The following is a 6826-nucleotide window of genomic DNA, read 5'->3' as shown; positions in this document are numbered from 1 at the left end:
ATTTTTCAGCTTAGAGATCATGTGACCTTGTCTACAAGACTTTGCATGAACTAAAAAACTGTTCTTTCCAAATTTAGTAATATCTGAGTTGGACATTGTTCCTACCAATGTTCTCAAATGTTTCCTGGAGAGAAAAAATTACAAGAGTCTGATTTTGTTGAAACAATCAGCCACCTGGCTGGTAGAGGTGTCCTCACCTTAACGTTTCCTATCTGTAGTTTCCCGACTGACACTAGCTGGATAAAAGGAATTTACTTCGATACTCTGGGGTATTTTATGAATTAATACACTAAGTTTTCCTTAAATGAACACTTGAAAGCATTCATGGCATTCTTATGGGTAGTAAACTCAATCCAAACCCTCCAAAATGCAAAATCTTCAGTTTCACAATACTTAATGACTTTCACAATACCTTCCAAGCATTTCCATAAAAGCAAAAAATTTAAATCCAAGGAGAGAGAATAAACAAAGGATTCTCTCACCATTGCTAGAGCTTTCCATAGCCACATTCAATGTCTTGTCATGGGTCGTCTTCTGTACAATTGAATTTTCTTTAGGATTGTTTTTGTTCATGCTAGAGGTCAAAGAGGAGGGTAGTGTTAGGTCGCCGCATTGTCTGGGGGAGTTTATTGTAGGTGTAGGATCATTAATCATTAATCTGAAGAGAAATTTGAATAACCTACTGCAAATCAGGCAGAACACCAAGCCCACCGCACCAACCCCTCTCTCACCAAAGACACTCAACAGAGACTGACTCCCATATATCCACTCCCTACCCTATCCCGAAGGGATAGCTCTATCATAACATGAGTGGCTCAAGTGTAAGCAAAACCCGCTTGATAGGACTGAGGGCATAACTAGTATGCAATCGTCCCCATTCATGTTACAATAGATGGCACACCGGAAAGAATGCCGAGATTCCTACCGTAGAGACTATACCTCCCCGGATTCCGCAGGCAAGTCCCCCATGGGTAGTTCCACCCAGATTGATATTGGTATGAAATCATAACATCATCAGGGTCCAAACATACTCGAGGAGCAGACCAAACCTCTAGTGCGCGCCCCATTTGGATCAAGAAGATCCAATGGCATAAGCCCAGCCCCTGCCCAACGTGTAAGGTGGTTTCAGTGAAGAGGGGGGGGACAGCTAGGTTAAGATAGAAAATTGAAACTAAGAGGAAAATAGACTTTTGGATTTGAACTGGGGGATATTTCTCCCAGTTCTAAAGCCCTCTTGCCCACTATGCATTTTAAGCAGTCTAAGAATGGGTAACTTTGTCAAGGCAGTCTCAAATCAATAGTGAATACATTTAAGAGTATTGTTCCAACTAGACCTTTTGTTACCCACTTTACCTACTGATTGCAAATCACTTGCACAAGCCTTTGAGAGCAGATGTAATTAAACCAAATTATATAGGTAATAAAATTGAAGCTTGCAATATAGGCACCCCACTTACATAAACCGTCTAGACTAACCTTTTTTCTTCTTACCTAGAATAGTTAATGTTTAATTTGAGCCTTTATTCAAGTTTCAGAAATAACTAGGACTGGCAATGCCAGATATTTGGTTTAATGCTACTTTAAGCCCATATACAAACAAATTCATTGCAAAGATTTAATATAAATTCTATATTACAATACTTCCAACTAGATATTTGTTATAAAAAAAAAAAACTATCTGCCATCTAAAGTAGTTTGATTTACTTTATTATATTTCAACAATTAAATTGCCAAGACATAGTCAACTTACTAATTAAAGCAACTATCACTGTATATACTCTTAGCATAAAATGTTAAAAAGGAATCTAAGGCCCATTTTAAGTTTCATCTAGTAATTACATTATGAAGACCTGCCATAGCCTCGTATTTAAGTATTTCAGCCTTCTTCAGATTACCTGTATTATATTCATACTTCATAATGTACAAAGAATATCTTTCATAACTCTTCAGTTAGAGAGTTATAATGCAAATGGTGAATAGATACTGAATATAGATAGTTATTTTGTTTGAGGTTTACTGTTAATTTGAAGTTTGTATTAACAAATGAACTGCCATGAACAAACTATTGAAATTTTATATTTGAGCTTTGCTTCTGCTAAACATCTTACTGGAGCCTATACTATCATTTCATAGCAAGCAAGACTAGCTGGATCATCTTTGACAAAAGCATAGCATTTCAGCTTTTTGCCAAACATTGTACTGGACCCGATAGACATTTTCAAAAGCAAGGAAGACGAGCCGGTTCTTCTCACTAGAAAACTAACCGAAACTTTACAGATCCTTCACGTTGAGAAAGAAGACCCTTATACGCAGACCAGCTGAACCTGCAAAAGTAATCCTAGTCATAAATTTAATATAAAATGTTACCTAATCTGAAACTAGTACAGAAAGCACTTGAAATTAACAGGAATTAGCACCATACTTAAGCTTATAATCTTGAACGGTAGTTACACAATTAAATTACTAAAATTTCTAGAAAACCATGAATGGTCACTTAAATAAATTTTTTAAAATTTATAGAGACAAAAAATAATGTTTTAGTAACTAATTATTAAGCAGTTACAATTATTACACATTTTACTTTTACAGCTTATCTACTATGAGATTCAGGGGTTCTGTAACACTAACTTTTTACCTATGCATTTCATAAATGTAACTTATTCAGAATACACATACACAAATTTTCACTAATCTGCATTACATACGTTGAATAAATTTGGTACTTACAATGTAAAAGTGACTTTTTGAAGACTGGCCAACTTATTCAAGGAAAAGGTTTCGAACGCACTCTTTACGTAACTTATGACAGCATTTCTTCCCTCTTTCTCGGTGGATTATTGGCTATACGCAACAAAGGTTATACCTCTGGCAACAATGAAAAACAAATTTAAATACAAGCAAAGCAGCACACCTTTATGAATTGAACCTCTCCACTGATAATTGTCATAATGAACAAACCAACAAAATATGTTAAATACAAAAACTTCGATTATTAGTCTAAATCCCAAAATAAGTTTCCTAAGAAATTACAGTCTGCTTTATAGGTCACAATCAGATTGACAAGATGTAGGGAATAGATGGTAATTTTCAAAAATAGACAAGCTTGATTTCATAACTGCTATATCCAATGTCATGCAATTTTTATTTATTGGCTATCTACCTATTTACTGAAAATAAAAAAATAGCCGGTACCGTATTTTGGCTTTAGACTTTCACCAATAATTATCGTCAGAATGATAACTTCATGAGGCTCTACCCACTTTGGCCTAGTTATAATTCAGGATAGCACTGAAGGCTATCATGGGCATTGTTGGATTAGAAAATTTAACTTCTGGCTATAAAAACTCATTTCTCGAGTAGTTGTAAGAAGTGCTAAATGATCAAGGATCCCAGCAGTTGGCCTAAACGTTTAAATTCATGTATATTACAGCTATAATGTTGCGGCACTACTGCTACAGCAGTATTATTACGCTAGCACAGATACCCCACCCACATCTATGTATCGTTCCGCCATTCATAAAGTCTTTGGGTTTCAGAGCCGATGGAACAATGTAAAAACATGGGTTTCTGTCTAGAGGATGGGCGGCGCAACATTTCGTCAAAAGGAGTTTACTTTGCTTACGTAATGAATGTTTTTCGACTCTTGGCTCTTAATCATTGGCCATGGCGTCTGCTAGATAATTTTTACTCTAGCAAAATTAAAGCTATCGGGTTTAGGTTATTGATAATGCTGACAAAATTTGTGTGTGGTTGTAAAATATACACATGTCAACTTTCAGCTACATCCGATGCTTTGACAAGGAGCAAAGTCGAAAAACCCGTGTTACAGAGGCCCTGAATCTCATAGTAATAAAGAACACTTTGTCCCACTTACCAATCTATGAAATTTAAAGGAGTAAGCATAGATTATGAGGAAGGATTAAGGATTAGGTAAGGATAGAGATGTGCAAGCCGCCCCTTTGACGTATATGGTAGACCAAGTCTACCATACGCCAAAGAGTTCCTTCCCCTTCAGGGGCACCACCCCTGAAGGGGGAGGGCAGGCTTGCAAAAGTATTCTTAAACCAAAGGAAAAATAACTAATTTTTTGTGTACCAAAAAGGAGTCTTGACTTACCTCCTTATTGAGAGGGACCAAAAATAGTTACCATCGAAGTCACGAGAACCCGTAAGTCTTTTTCTCTGGAACCAATATTTATAAAGACGCTCAAGCTGCACCAAGACCAACAATCTGAAAATATAGGTAAGAGGTTAAAACCTGCTACTTAAGCAATTTCAAGCATTTAACCTCAAAAATACGGAACACCAAATACTCTAAACAATACTTACTTTAAATTACTAAAACCCAACCCAACTTTAAAACTAACCAGAAACTTTTAGTGCTAACCTCAAAATACGGAAAACTTAAAAAAACAAAAACACTTTCTGAAAAGTAAATAAAGAAAGCCAAAGTTTTACGGTAATTATCCAGAAACTTAGTACAAACCTTAAAACATTGAGTACTTTAAAAACTCCCAACAAAAATAAATATATACCCGCCAAACTTTTAAAGTTATTACCCAGAAAAGTGTAATGCCAACCTCAAAATATGGAACATTTAAAAACTACAAAACTCACAATTAAAATAAATTAATAAAAACCAGCCAAAATTTTACAAGAATTACCCAGAAACGCGTAGTGTCAACCGCAACCTAAAGACCACCTTCCGTCTATCACTTTTTGAATACGCGCGGATCAAACTGACGACCTGTAAAGTTCTCAAATCCAACGTAGAGGTCGCATTCTATTGCCAAGGATGACGGGAATTTGTGAGTATTCTCTTCCACAGGGACGCTAAAGCCATGAGGCTACAAATCACCAATAGATGGCGGTAACAAGCAGAGGCTCATTCGTACGGTGTAAGTATCATGGACGAGAGAACGGTGACCTCTTTTTTTATTTAATTCCCTCCAAAATATCAGTTGTCAAAACTAGCTTTATTTATTGGAATGTTCACTAATAACAAAATAGGACGACGAAGTTACGTGATAAGTGTTAAAGTCCTCCGAGTAAAAATATCGTTATTAATTTTTTTCTTTTATTAAGATATATACATCTGCAATTCGTGTAATTTGAAATATTGTATATACATCATGATATATTTACACAAATAAAATGAGTAATTAAAGTATATTCGTTTTCATTGCAACTTTTAATATTCATCTGAATATTTTTTTTAATGAATTACAAACATATTGACTCGTCAAAACTTTTTGAACAGAGGTATTACTCAATATTTCATCACGATTAGGAATATGTATCTTGCAGAGGGAAATGTATTTAACAATTATTTACAGGAATAAGAGAGAGAGAGAGAGAGAGAGAGAGAAATCCACGCTACTTTAAAAAAGACAAACAACACTACGATATAAAATCAACTGTAAATACAAAAAAAAAATCAGACAAATTTCTTGCATTCTCTAGATTATTATCGTTGTTAGAAGAGAAAGGACTTTTCAACAACGAAATAAGAAATATATTTATAAAGCTTTAAGCTATAAGCTGTTCGTTTTTGTTGGTATGTCCGAGTCCGTAGGTCCATGCCAGTAATGTACACCTTACCACATTTACAGGCCACCTTCGGCGCAAGAGTCCGTGCTAGCAAAAGGCAGCCGGCTTATTCAGAACCGCGACGTCTGGAGACTTGTAATGTAGATGCAAAATTACTCAGAAGTATTGTTTCTCAAACAACTATTCAAAAGACAAGTGTCATGTTTCGTCTTACTGTCTACTTACAAGATGTGAAATTCCTGGCAACACGACGTGAAGCCCTCATGCAAGATTCGTGCATCAAAATATGAGTCCTCAAAAGATATCAGCTGAGCAGCTCCAACAAAGCTGTTACATACATTTCTTTTCCGTGATGATGAATTACAGCAGCCATGTTCAGTTTTCCATAATGCAAACAGTCAACCTGTTGGGAGTTTTTCCTTAAATTTGAGAGTTGGGTCTACACATGTTGTGAATGCCAAAATTATTTTTATATATATATTTTTTTTTTTTCGTCATGAACAAAGGTTATTTCTGTCCCTTTCCTTTGCTTCCAATCAGTTGTCCCCAGGTCTGGAAATGCTATTTCTTCCCTGGTCTGGAAATGCTATTTCTCCCCTAGTCTGAAAATGCTATTTCTCCCCTGGTCTGAAAATGCTATTTCTCCCCTGGTCTGAAATTGCCATTTCTCCCCCTGGTCTGAAAATGCTATTTCTTCCCTGGTCTAAAAAAAAAAAATGTCTGCGCTGGTCTGAAAAATGGTCAACACCATCCTCCCCCTTGTCTGAAAAATGCTATTTTCTCACCTGGTAATGAAAAAATGCGATTTCTCAACCCTGGCGCTGAAAAAAATGCTAATTTCTCCCCTTGGTCCTGAAAATGTTAATTTCTCTTTGCTTCCATCAAGTTGTCCCCAGGTTCTGGAAATGCTATTTCTTCCCTGGTCTGAAATTGCCATTTCTCCCCCTGGTCTGAAAATGCTATTTCTCCCCTGGTCTGAAAATTCTATTTCTCCCCTGGTCTAAAAATGCTGCCCTGGTCTGAAAATGTCACCTCTCCCCTTGTCTGAAAATGCTATTTCTCACCTGGTATGAAAATGCGATTTCTCCCCTGGCCTGAAAATGCTATTTCTCCCTTGGTCTGAAAATGTTATTTCTCTCCTGGTCTGAAAATGCTGCCCTGGTCTGAAAATGCTATCTCTCCCCTGGCCTGAAAATGCTATTTCTCCCTTGGTCTTAAAATGTTATTTCTCTCCTGGTCTGAAAATGCTGCCCTGGTCTGAAAATGCTATCTCTCCC

The 6826-nt window shown here is 36.4% G+C and overlaps 1 long non-coding RNA gene across 1 annotated transcript; it reads right to left on the bottom strand.

The window, feature by feature from the left end:
- Positions 1-1894: 1894 nt before the first annotated feature.
- Positions 1895-4761, bottom strand: LOC135214576 (uncharacterized). The gene is made up of 3 exons (XR_010314414.1): positions 4664-4761; positions 4117-4230; positions 1895-2324 (listed from the first exon to the last, which is right to left on the bottom strand). It is a non-coding gene; the product is annotated as an uncharacterized LOC135214576 (long non-coding RNA).
- Positions 4762-6826: the final 2065 nt, after the last annotated feature.

The sequence above is a fragment of the Macrobrachium nipponense genome, chromosome 46 (genome assembly GCF_015104395.2).
Source record: "Macrobrachium nipponense isolate FS-2020 chromosome 46, ASM1510439v2, whole genome shotgun sequence".
In the NCBI taxonomy this organism is placed as follows: Eukaryota; Metazoa; Arthropoda; class Malacostraca; order Decapoda; family Palaemonidae; genus Macrobrachium; species Macrobrachium nipponense.
Note: the sequence above shows the minus strand (reverse complement) of the source record. Positions and strands in the feature narration are given on the sequence as shown.